Below are 12972 nucleotides of genomic sequence, written 5' to 3'. Positions count from 1 at the left end.
CTAATAGTTTAAAAAGTCTGACAAAGGTAACTCAGTATCTTTTTCATGTTTAGAGAGTTTGAAAAAGACACGTAAAAGAAAACTCCACATAGTCCCTTTTCGTACGTTTGTGTCTCTCGATCCCAAAAAGGTAGAAAATAATACTTGAGAGAACTGCTTGACCATTTCAATCAAGGAGTACCTTTTTCGTAAATAGTGCCTCCCAGCCTGAAAAAGTGGCAAACTTATATTGGGCGCACGACATTTCGCATCCGTTAACGAGTTCTAAATGACAAGGGCTCGACCATCTTTTCGCTTTTAAAGGGTCAGAAAAGAGCTGAAATCATACCCCCCATTTTAATTTCTTTTACGAGTCAAAAGGGAAAAACACTCGGCAATCTTTTCATATGAGTTTAACGAGTCAAGAAAAGAGCTTAAAGGTGACTCGTCCTAGAGGAACGAGTGGTATAAAAGGTAGCAACTAGTTCCGGCAATGGTGGAACTACTCAAAACATGTAAATGTGAGCATTAGGATATTGAACATCAGTTAATATTGTTGACCTTAAGTGGTGGAGTTTTGAGTGAGTTACGATTTACAAACTTGTGACATGATTTTATGTTCCTTAGCCTTTTTCATTGGGGAGCTTTTACTTCACTCTCTACCTTACCTTGAGAGGAAGATATTTGGTTCAAATTTACTTGAGAAATTTTAAAGTTAAAATTGACACCATTCATTTACTCAAGCTTGAGAAAATGGCTAAAATTGATTGATTATTGGAGTTATTGAGCACTTTGATACTCTCTAGTATAGATGATATAGTAAAAATCAGCAATGCCACTCTTTGAGACATTCAAACTTATTTTCAAAATGCACAAGACAAGATTGAGTTTTTCTAGCTCAAATATCAACTACAACAAAAGAGTCATCGTTATGAACCAGTTTTTGTTTAGAACAATTTTTTGTTTGAAGCTGACTCCCAAAAACAACAAGAAATTGATCAGATCTTTCAATTCACCTTAGGAGTAGATTTACATAAATATGCAAAGGTTTAGGTTGCACTTCCCAAGCCCATCATTAGACCTTGTGAAGAACTTATCAACAAAAAGAACATAACTGGTCTCAAATGTGACAAGGATATTTCCTTTCACATTCCAAACTATTCTAAGCCTATTCATTTTCATAGTGTTGGGTTTCTTCAAAATGATTCATCTTCACATGCTCCACATTTTGTTCCTGTTCCATAACCACTTAATATTCTCATATGCCAGCATTGTGATCGAGTTGGCCATGTGAAAGATCACTGTTTTGATTTTCAACTTTGTCAACATTATGTTACACATACTCACCATTCAAACATATGTACCAGAAACAAGAAAAAATATTCCCCTAGGATGGATCACTTCTTGACAATGGACTTTGACAACTAAGAATATATACCGGCCATACCTTAGGTTCAATCTCAATTATTTACACATCTTTTAGTGGAGATATATTCACCTTCTCACCTTGTATCTTACATGGGGAATTGATGGTTAGTTACCATATTCAAATTCAAATCTAGTGAGCATGAGTCATAACATGAACTAGAGCTAGCAACTAGAGCCTAAATCCAAAGCCAGCCATAGCCAAATTCAGAGTTGTAGTCAGGGGTTCAGACTCATGCTTATAGAACATGACTTGGTTGGTGACCAAACGTAAACCATCGCTGCTAGAATACTTCATTTTTTGCTACATCAGTTTATGGTCATCTTCAAACCATCATAAGGGAGCACTTCCACTTTGTAAAAGACTTCGTTTTCTAGCTAAATTTGGAATTGTTCTAGGAACTTCTTCAATCCTAGTTCTAAAATTGGTGGGTAGCCATAAACCACCATAGGTAGAAACTTTGATTTCTTTTACCATATTTTGTTTGTGGTCTTCCTTAGACCACTATTCCAAAAGGCACATCCAACCATTGGTTTCCATACATTTTTGTATTTCAACTCTTTTCTTAGACTCATATACACCCCTTCAAATTAAGGGGGGGAATGTTGGACACCTAATCTGTTAGGGTTGGTGTGCAGGAATTCCAATAATCATTGAAGTCCAAGTGACCTCTTAGAATATGAAAACAAAGGGTTAGAAAACTATGTATTAATACGTACATCTTGTGAATAAAATGAAATCGCGTGAGTTATTCAAATCTTGTCTATCAATTTTGTGTGTTTTTAACAATGCGCAACCCCGTCCACCCTAAGCAGTCATGGTCCACCTTATGGTTATCTTTGTGAATTTCTTCCAAAAGGGTGAATGTGCTAAGTGATTAAATGAGATATATAACTCTAGGAATAATGAGGCACACATTAAACAAGTTCCCAAACCATCTCCAAGATATGTCCATGTCCAATCGCTCTCACCAAACTCGTCCAAGTGTCACAAATATTGTCGCAATCATGCATCACTCACAAAGTACTATTACCCTCTAAAGTGTCTTGCATTATCTCTCTAAGAAACCATACGAGGGTGCACACATCCATAATGCAGAGGCCTAACAAGAATGCTCCCTTAAATGGACATAAATATGGTTTGCATCATTTTCTTGTCTTTCTAAATTCATATCCTAAAACTATATATTTTTTTTGTAACCTTGGTAGGACTACATCTTCATCATGTCCAACTTCTCACCCCGGTCGGGGGGATAGCACAAGATTTGAACCCAAGGCTTTCGGTTTAGTGAGACTTTATTTCCATGGCCATTGCCAATTAAACTACCCCAAGCAGACAAAGCTATATGTTTTTATTTAAATACAATAGTTTATATTTTATTATGTTTAAATATGGATTTTTTAAAGAAATTTGAGGATATTTTTTACCATTTAATATTTCAAAAGTGTTTTAAAATATAAATATGAATTTAATTTTTTATTAAAATTAATTTATTTATAACTTCTACTTTCTGTGTAACTTCGGAATATTATAAATAAATATAATGTTTTTAATTTGGGAGATGTTATTTAGGTTAGTATTGACATTTACTTTTTATACTTGTCATTATAGTATATTAAATATTATATAATTTACAATATATATTATTGAAATTTAAAAATGTATGTTTGTTAATTGATTTTAGTTTGAGTGGTTTGGTGAACAATTTGTTTCTTCAACTACATGGGTTCAAGTCTTTGAAAACATGTTGTAATTTCTTTGCTTGCATTTATTGTTTTTCTAAATTAAAAGATCAAGAAGGTTGGCGGTGTGATAAATATTTTGACAGTTAGATCAAATGAGAGTAAAAGATGAACAATTTAAGATAAATTGATTTTCATCTTCAACCCTCTAAATGTCACAAATGTGGCATACTCTTTCAACCCATGGTGTTTTGGGGATTGACCAATGCATAGTTTCACTATGAAGGTCATGAGAATTTGTTTTTATTTTAGCAATCTTTATTTTTTATGAACAAATTTCGGAGATAATCACATCAAAATCCATTTGTCGGCGCGTTTCGAACCAGCAAGTGTGGTTCATCCACACTTGCTGGTTCGAAACACGTCAACAAATGAATTTTGATGTTATTATCTCCGAAATTTGTTCATAAACTTGTTATGGATCACAAAAGCCTCAATTCTTCAATCTTTATTTTATTCTTAATATATTCAATATAGAGAAAAAAATTTATACTTTCGAGATTGAGTCGATCACCTCCTTATAATATCTTAGTTTTCCTTTTCCGTGTAACTCTTCATTACCACCCAATTTCTCTTTAAATTTTGATGTAATAATAGTTTTAATATTATCCGTATTCTGCAAAACAATCTTCTCCTTTATCTCTACATGACCTACCAAAACTAAGCATCTTTATGCTATCTTCGATTAAATAAAAGTGATAATTTTGACTAGAATTAGAAACAATTTTAAGATACCTCTTGGCTTTCATCTTATTTAATTTCTTTGTATACATAAAATATCTAGCACATCTCTACTTTAAATGAGATAAAGATTGATTCAATATAAAAAAAAAAAGACTTTTTTTTTATTTCAAAATTATAAATTATAAAGTATTTTTTTAATGTATTTTATCTTATTATATAAATTTTTAAAAATATAATCTTTAAAACTCTTTATACATTAAATAAATTTATTGAAAACCAATCAAATTTAACTTAAGATGGATGACTACATACCTTTGCCAAAGTTAAATATAAGAAATACCAATAATATGAAAGTATTAGGTTGGAAAATATTGATATAGAACTTCGAAGGTTTTAAACTAGTGGGAACACAATCACTTGAATGGGAATAAGCAGATACCACGACACAAAATTGGTACATAAAGACATGTTTAAACTTTATTTTATTTTAAATTGAGTTCTTGTTTTGCAGTTTGGCATTTAGTATAGGTGAATACACCATAAAAACTATTTAAAATGATTATTTTTTGCCTTTAAGAGCTTAAGCATGAATATATTTTGGTGTCCATCATAATTTCATAAATCAAATTGAAGGTATAAATTTTCTGTGTTGAAAATGTTAAAGCTATAATTTTTTAGTCCGAAAATTCTTAAGAGATTTTATAATTATTCAAAATCTTGATTTATTTGATAAAGCATCTATATCACATATTGAAAAGTTTGGAATGTTTAAAACTTCTCGCGTTATAATTATTCAAAATCTTGATCTATCTCATCAAGTATCTATTGAAAAGAATAATCTTGATTTATCTCATCAAGCATCTATTGAAAAGTTTGGAAGGTTTGAAAAGCCTCGCATTATTTTGATTTTAACAATGTCTTTGTATTGAAAAGTTGGGAAGAATTATATGTATGTATCACTGGAAAATCATTACAAAAATTTAGCCAAGGGGTCTATGTTTTATTATAACGATATTTATGAATTCAACATTTATATGTATGTTTTTTAAAGGTAATAAAAAGTAAGTATCGTACTTATAAAATATTTTATTAAAAAATATTAGAAATTTTAAAAATGATTGGATGGAAGGGATTGAGAGGGAAGGACGCTTCCTCTCCTTTTAGTCGAGATTTCACTAATAATATTATATATGTTATAGTTAATGAATGAAAATCATAAAATTATTTTTTCAATTTAGATATGTTTATTTTATTAGATTTCATTACTTGTTATTTCAATGATGTAAAATTCACTCAATCTTGAAATGTTAATATAATATGTTTCTAAAAACCATATCAATACATGTATAAAAATACATGTATAAAAATTTAGTCTATTAGTACAACACCACTTATTTAATAAAATATATAAAATTGCAGTAATTTGATTAAATGTTCAATATTATTAATTATTGGCGAAGAGGAATGTAATTTTTTTAGGATAGATACTATCTTTATTATTATTATGTATATATGTTTTTTTATTGGAAAATGCCATATTTTATTTCCCTAGTTACACATTTCAATTTTAATATATATATTTTGATATTCTGCTTTAAATCTAAATTATTAAATAGATTTTTAATAATAATTTTCTTGCTCTCTAAATCCATGTTTAAACTATATTTAACATTTAAAATTTATTAAATACAATTAAAATTTATGATGCCACTTGTTAATAACTATTAATTAAAATTTACTATAACACCGATTAATAACTATGTAAAAAGATTAATAAAAAGTGAACTAAAACCTGCATTGAAAAGTTGCTTCTAAGAAACCTATTTTAAATTAGGAAATGTCTGCAATTTTTCATTGTACTAGCAAAAATTATATTTAATAGCTATCATAGATAATAAAGTGATAGTTTAGTTTTTTTTGAAAAGTGGGGGCGAGTCCCATTAGAAGCTATATAGAGCTCATATAATCACAATTATTCACATTACATTACATTACATTTATGTCATATGTACATGAAACAGGATTGACACGATAGTTGCCGTAGCAGCGGAGTAGAATGGCGATCACAATATGCTGCCAGAACGGCCGACATGCACCAAGAATCGATCCTAGGTGGGGAAGCGGCAAGCCGTCCATCCTACCACACTGGTTGCACGAAGCTTAGGTACAATAAAATTCCTATTAAAATAGACTCAATCAACGACATTAAATTATCAATTAACCACAATTTATTTTAATTATCATTAAAATAATAAATTAATTGAACTTTATTATATCATATTTGAACTAACTAATAAAAAAATTATATAATTAGTTTTATGTTTTATTAAAAATAATTAGTAAGATAAAATTAGTTAGATTATGTTTAAAATTAGCAATAATGATATCTACATTTTCTTTAATGATTAGAATTTAGAATTTGACTATTGAAAAGTTTGGAAGGTTTGAAACCTCTTGCATTATTTTGATTTTGACAATATCTTTGTATTGAAAAGTTTGGAAGGTTTATAAGTATTTACCAATGAAAAATCATTACAAAAATTTAGTCCAAGGGTTACGTGTGAAATTGAATTCATATCCTTGTTTTACTATAACGATATTTATGAATTCAACATCGTGCGTCGTTTATAAGGTAATGAAAAGTGAGTATCCATGTCAGTACTTAAAAAATGTTTTATTAAAATTTAGAAATTTTAAAAGTGATTTACACAAAATTTGATTATGAATTTGTTCATGACATTCTTATATTTTTACATGGTTTATTTCTTATAATGATTATTATATATCAATTTTTTATTATAATACTATATGTTATACTTAATGAGATTTCATTAATAATTTTTATTGAGATTTCATTAATAATGGTTATTTATATGAATAAAAATTATAAAATTGTATTTTTGAATTTCTAAATTATGTTAATTCGAACATGATTTCTCGATTATGTTTGATCACTTATTAAAGTAATGATCTAAAATATATGTTATACTTAATGAGATTTCACTAATAATTTTTGAAATTTTAATTAATAATTGTTATTTATATGAATAAAAATTATAAGATTTTTTTTTTTTCAGTAAGAAAAAATCTGCATGTATTATATTGAGAAATATATGGATCATGGATACAGTGAAGACAGATAGTCTTGGACTAATGATCAGAATGGAAAGCGTATGGCCTCAGTAAGAGACGAGGGCTGTAAACATACAAGGAGCGGCCCGATTGAGTGCGTATAACTGCGCAGAATATACAGCAATAGTGAGCATATGAGCGCTTGAGACTGCGCCAAGAAAATGTGGCGAAAACATATAAAGAAACACAGGCGGAGAATACAGCCCTATTAGAATATAATGGGAGGCAATATAATGAGAATTCTGCCAAATTAGAATAACCAAACTTCATGGCGCGCGATACAAAAAGAACAAAGGACAGATATGATATGCATGTGGCCAGTTAACTCTGTGAGGGCATTGACCCCATAATAGAAGGCAGAATGGAAACCAGCGGCAGGCAGGAGGCCTGGAAGATGCGCCTGTTCCTCCATGTCCAGATATTCCAGCATGTAAGACAGAAAAGAGCCTGCCTTGCGGAACTTTGATCGGCCCACCAAGAAAAAGCATCCTGTACAGAGGAGAAAAAACAGTGAGGAAAACCAAAATGTATGGAGAGTTCATCCCAGATTGCTTGGGAGGCGGGGCAGTGGAAAAACATGTGGGTGTTGGATTCATTCTCCAGAAGGCAAAGAAGGCATCTGCCTGGACCGTGCCAACCTTTCCTCTGTAAATTATAAGATTGTACTTTTTGAATTTCTAAATTATGTTAATTCGGACATGATTTCTCGATTATGTTTGATCACTTATTAAAGTAATGATTTAAAATTTATCTAGCTTTAAAATGTTAATATAATATATATATATATATATTTTTCTAAATACCATATCAATACATGTATAAAAATTTAGTCTCTTTATTGTAAAACACCACCCATTTAATAAAATATATAAAATTGTGGAATATCTTTATAAATTGTTCGATATTTCTAATTATTGGTGAAAAAGAATGTGATTTTTTAAAGATGCATACAATTTTTTTTATTATTTTTTTCCAAGGGAAAAATCAAACTTTTTATTAAGTGAATAAAAAATTACATATTAGATGCAATAAAGTATTCATGAACCAGAGTGTGATTCCACAAGCAGAGGGTGAGAGCACAATATACTAAGAAAAGTGAGAAAGACATTACTTCCTTAATATCAAAACCACAATATAGCACTAAAATGACGACCCATATAGCAAGACAACCTTCTCCAAGTTCTTTTGAATCTGTTCCAAGCCCCAAGCTGATAAAATGTCCTCCGGTTCTAACTCCAAATCCACATATTCCTTGGGACTAACCATCCAGGTTATTGTTAATGAGAGAAAAATAACTAAAACCAAACCACACTTACTGTACCGATCGGAGTAAAGACACGGATAGTGTAGAAGCCGGGTGTAAAACCAATGTGCGGAAACTCTGTAGAGAAGCAAGACATTACCGGTGACCTTGTAGCGAGAAAGATTAAAATGCCCAGAGATAAAAAAAAAAAAAATAATTAATTAAAAAAAAAATCCTTTTTAAAACGAAGAAGGTAATGTTTTAAGAGTTTCTACAAGAAAGTTAAAACATCGAATCACCCAACCAGTCACCCTTTAGAAAGAAAAAAGAAATTGCGGGAGCCAAATCCCCCTGACCCAAGACCTCGAAACACTCAACCATTGTTCGCAGCTCCAAACCCTAGACCAAGATCCTCCTCCAACCTTTATTATTATTATATTATTATGCATATATGTTTCTTTATCGCAAAATGCCACATTTTTTTATAATTACGAATTTCAATCTTTTGTTGAGAATTAAAGATTTGTTATATTTTGATATTCTTCTATAAATCTTAATTACTAAATAGATTTTTAATAATAACTTCCTTGTGTCTCTAAATTTATGTTTAAACCATATTTAACATTTAAAAGTTATTAAATATAATTAAAATTTACTATACCACTTGTTGATAACTATTAATTAAAATTTACTATACCATTGGTTGATAACCATATATAAAGATTAATAAGAAATGGACTAAAGCCTATATTGAAAAATTACCTCTAAAAAGTGTACATTGAATTAGGAAATATCTGCCCTTTTTCATTGTACTACATAAATTCATGTTTAATCGCTACCATAGAGGATAAAGCATTAAAACTTAGTTACAATAAGTTACACCTTAAAATAAGCCCAATCAACCACATTACATTATCAATTAATGACAAATTATTTTAATCATTATTAAAATAATAAATTGATTTGAACTTTACTATATCATATTTAAACTAATTAATAAAAAAATTATATAAATTATATAATTAGTTTTATATTTTATTAAGAGAGATTAATGAGATAAAATTAGTTAGATTATGTTTTGTTTTTTTTTTATTTTTCGTTGTTGTTGTTGTTGTTGTTGTTGTAACTATAATGGTTATATTAATTATTTAAAATCGGTTGGGCTGAAACCAAAACAACCATCATTGCAATATTCATAATTCTTTTTAGTTGCAGTTCTCATTTTCCTTACATGGGTGTAGATTTACTCTAGATTACGGGATCGGGTTCCATGTAGGTTCTTCATCACTCTTGCTTAAGGCTCCTTGTAGTAGGAGGCATGTCAGGTTTGCTTTTGCATCTACTTCCTTATTTGAGCCACGTAGAATATGGAAAAGGAGATAGGAAGAGAAGTCTTGGAGCACGTATCTCAGCCTTTGAAGTGTCTTGTTGAGCACCGAATTGCTGAAGTGGTCCTCTAAATTTAATATCTTTATCAAAATTTCTGAGTCCCCGAAGACTTGTATTTCCTTAATGCCTTTTTCACGTGCTATCTGACAGGCTTTTAGCAACCCAAGGATTTATGCCTGGCTGTTGGTTCTCTATCCAAGTCCCCAGCTGAAGTTGTCTTCACGAATACCCTCCAGGGAGTAGATCACTCTGCCTACTCCTGTTGTCCCTGGATTGCCTTTGGAGGCACCATCAAAAAAGATTGTTGTTTTACCCTTTTTCCTCCACCAAGCTTGAAAATCTGCGTCCGCTTCTCGTAGTCTCCATAGAAGGGGTTTCCTGGGGCAAGTGGTGTTGTTTATCCTGTCTCGAAATATATAAGTTCCCATCCATTTTTTTTCTTCCAGGGGAAGCATGTTATCGTTTTTAAGGGGATGATTGGCCACAATCTCGAGGAGTAATGTTTTTTCTTTTGTTTCCATCTTCAAAGGGGATTTAGGAATGTTGTTGAAGATCTGGTCATTTTTGGCAAGCCATATTTTCCAGCAGACGTATTTAGGTACTGCTTTCCAGATTCTGTTCCATGTTGTCTTTCTTTGGGTCATGTGGGGATAACACATTCTCCAGGTGCTAAAAAGGTTAGCTACTTTAACTTGCAATGGGGAAGAGACATTAAGGCCTTGAAGGATGCAGTCCCAGACTTCTTGAGCAAAAGAGCAATCCACAAACACATGCTCCATGGTTTCCTAGGCTTTGCAATAGAGGGAACATTGATGTGGCCTGTGAATACCTCTTTTAGTCAGATTGTCGCCAGTTAGCACTTTCCCATGCATTAATACCTAGGTGAAGAAATTTATTTTGGGGAGACCGAGAGGATCCTAGAGTTGTTTCCACACAAATGCAGTATGGCTCGAAGCTTGTTGTGGTTGAAGAGAGGAAAATCCATGCCTTGCGTTGTAGATTCCAACCTTTCCCCATCCCCATTTATCCGTCAAACACATGTGAACCGGTGCTAATCCTGTTAACACTTCTTCCAGGAGGGTCTTTTGACTGCGCATTTGATCTAGAACTCGAGGGATTTCCCAAGTCCGCCATTTTTCGGAGTCATCCCATGTTGAGATATCTACCAGGGTGAGGAATCCTTATTGAATGAGCCAGTTCCTGATTTCTTTGATTGCTTCATTTTTGCCTAAAGGCGACTATCCCATTATGTTATCTTGCCACAACAATGTGTTTTATCCATTGCCAGGAATGTGATACAAGTGATTTTGGAAGAACTCTATCCCATGGTGGCAGAGATGCCATATCGACATCCCTTTAGTGCTGTCGTATATCTGTATGTTCCTTAGCAATGAGCCTTTTAGATATTTTTTCTTTATGACCTGATTGACAAGGTGTTTTCTGTTTGAGAAGAGGGTCCAAATTATTTTACCTCTAAGAGCCAGATTGGCAAGGCCTGGGTCTCTTATTTGCAAGCCTCCTTCAGAGATGGGGCATTTAACTGTATCCTAATTCACTAGATGGAATTTTCTTTGGTTTCCTCTTCCTCCTCTCCACATAAAATCCCTGATAAGTTTGGAGATCTGTTCCATGATCTTCTTTGGAGCTAGAAGAAAGGAAGCCTGATAAATAGGCAGGGAGGAAAATACAGATTTTATAAGGATGAGTTTTCCAACATTAATGAGCCATTGACCTCCCCAAGCTGTAATATTGGACTTCATTTTTCTTATAACCTCTTTCTACAGCAATAATTTGTTAGGGCCCAAGGTTATTGGTAACCCAAGATAATTGATTTTGTCCCAAGAAGTGAATACCAAAAATCCTAAGGAGGGGGCTATTCTCTGAATTGCTTGTTGATCCACATTCCACCCGTATATTGCACTTTTCCTTTTATTTATAATATCTCTTGATATGCTGCAGAATTTTTGAAGAATTCCAATATAAACTTTAGCTATCTTGATGGAGGCTCCACCCAAAAGAAGAGTATCATCTGCAAATGGTGCGTAATTGAGAGGCTATAGCCCTTTCGTCAACCTAACTCCTAAAGTTGTCCTTGCTTTCTTTTCAGCTGTCAGTTTTCTACTTAACAAATCTGCCATCAGAATGAACAAGAAAGGGGAGAGAGGGCAGCATTGCCTTATTCCCCTCGAGGCTTGGAAATAGTTTGCTAGCCTGCCATTAACTAAAGGAGCTATCCATGGCTTTACAGTACAAGCTCTAGTAAAATTGACAAAGTTAGAGCTGAAACCAAAGGAAAGTAGAACTTTGTACAAGAAAGAAAGATTTACCCAGTCGAATGCATTTGCCATGTCTAACTTTATGAGCATACCTTGCTCCTGCCAAAGATAACTAGAATGTATGACTTCTTGCACCTGTATTACATTGTCCAATATGTGTCTCCCTTTGACAAAACCACCTTGGGTGGGAGAAATGAGCTTCCCAAGCGGTGGCTTGATTCTGTTTGCCAACAATTTTGTCAGGATTTTGTATGATGCATTGCAGAGCAAGATTGGCCTAAACCTATCAAAGGTGCCTAGATTCACTTCTTTAGGTATTAATGTAAGGAAGGTAGATTTAGTACTACCTCCCACTTTGGCTTTTTGATGAAAAGCTTTAATCATCCTCAGAAGATCAGTTTTTATTATTTCCCAACAGATTCTATAAAAATAAATTGAGAAGCCATCAGGTCTTGGTGCCTTGTCTGGTTCCATGGACCATATTACTTTATAGATTTCTTCCTCGGAGAAAGGTTTTGTAAGACTAGTGTTGTCCTCCTTTCTTACTAAAGATGGAATGTGGGAGAGAAATTCAGAGGTGACTTCTTCACTCCCATTCCCTTCCTCTTTATACATATTCTGAAAATGATCTTCTGCTACCTTTTCTAGCTATTCTTGACCTTTGAGCATAGTCCCATTTGAGCAAGTGATTTCAGAGATATGATTTCAAGATAGTCGAGCTCTATATTGACTATGGAAGAAAGAGGTATGTCAATCTCCAGCTTTAGGCCACAGGCTACGAGACTTAAGCCTCCAAGTCTCTTCTTCATGGCAGAAAGCACGAAATGATTTGATTTAGGCAGCTTGTTCTTTTTTTAAATCCGAAGCAGAGATCTCTTTACTTTCCAAATCCATTTGAAGATATGATAAAAACTGTATTGTCTCCTTTCTGTTGTTGGTAGGAGAATTTAAGGGTTATTTAATCCATTTTTTTAGAGCTCTCTTGGTTATTTTTAGTTTCTTCTCCCACACGACGCTGGGAGATCCTGTCACAGGTATGGACCATGCCTCCAGAACAGTTTCCATGAACCCTTCTTTCCCTGACCAAAGAAGGTTGAATAT

Source organism: Pinus tabuliformis, chromosome 1_1 (genome assembly GCF_031772625.1).
Source record: "Pinus tabuliformis cultivar Carrire ecotype Pingquan chromosome 1_1, CPIR1, whole genome shotgun sequence".
In the NCBI taxonomy this organism is placed as follows: Eukaryota; Viridiplantae; Streptophyta; class Pinopsida; order Pinales; family Pinaceae; genus Pinus; species Pinus tabuliformis.
This window is presented reverse-complemented; position numbering follows the sequence as displayed.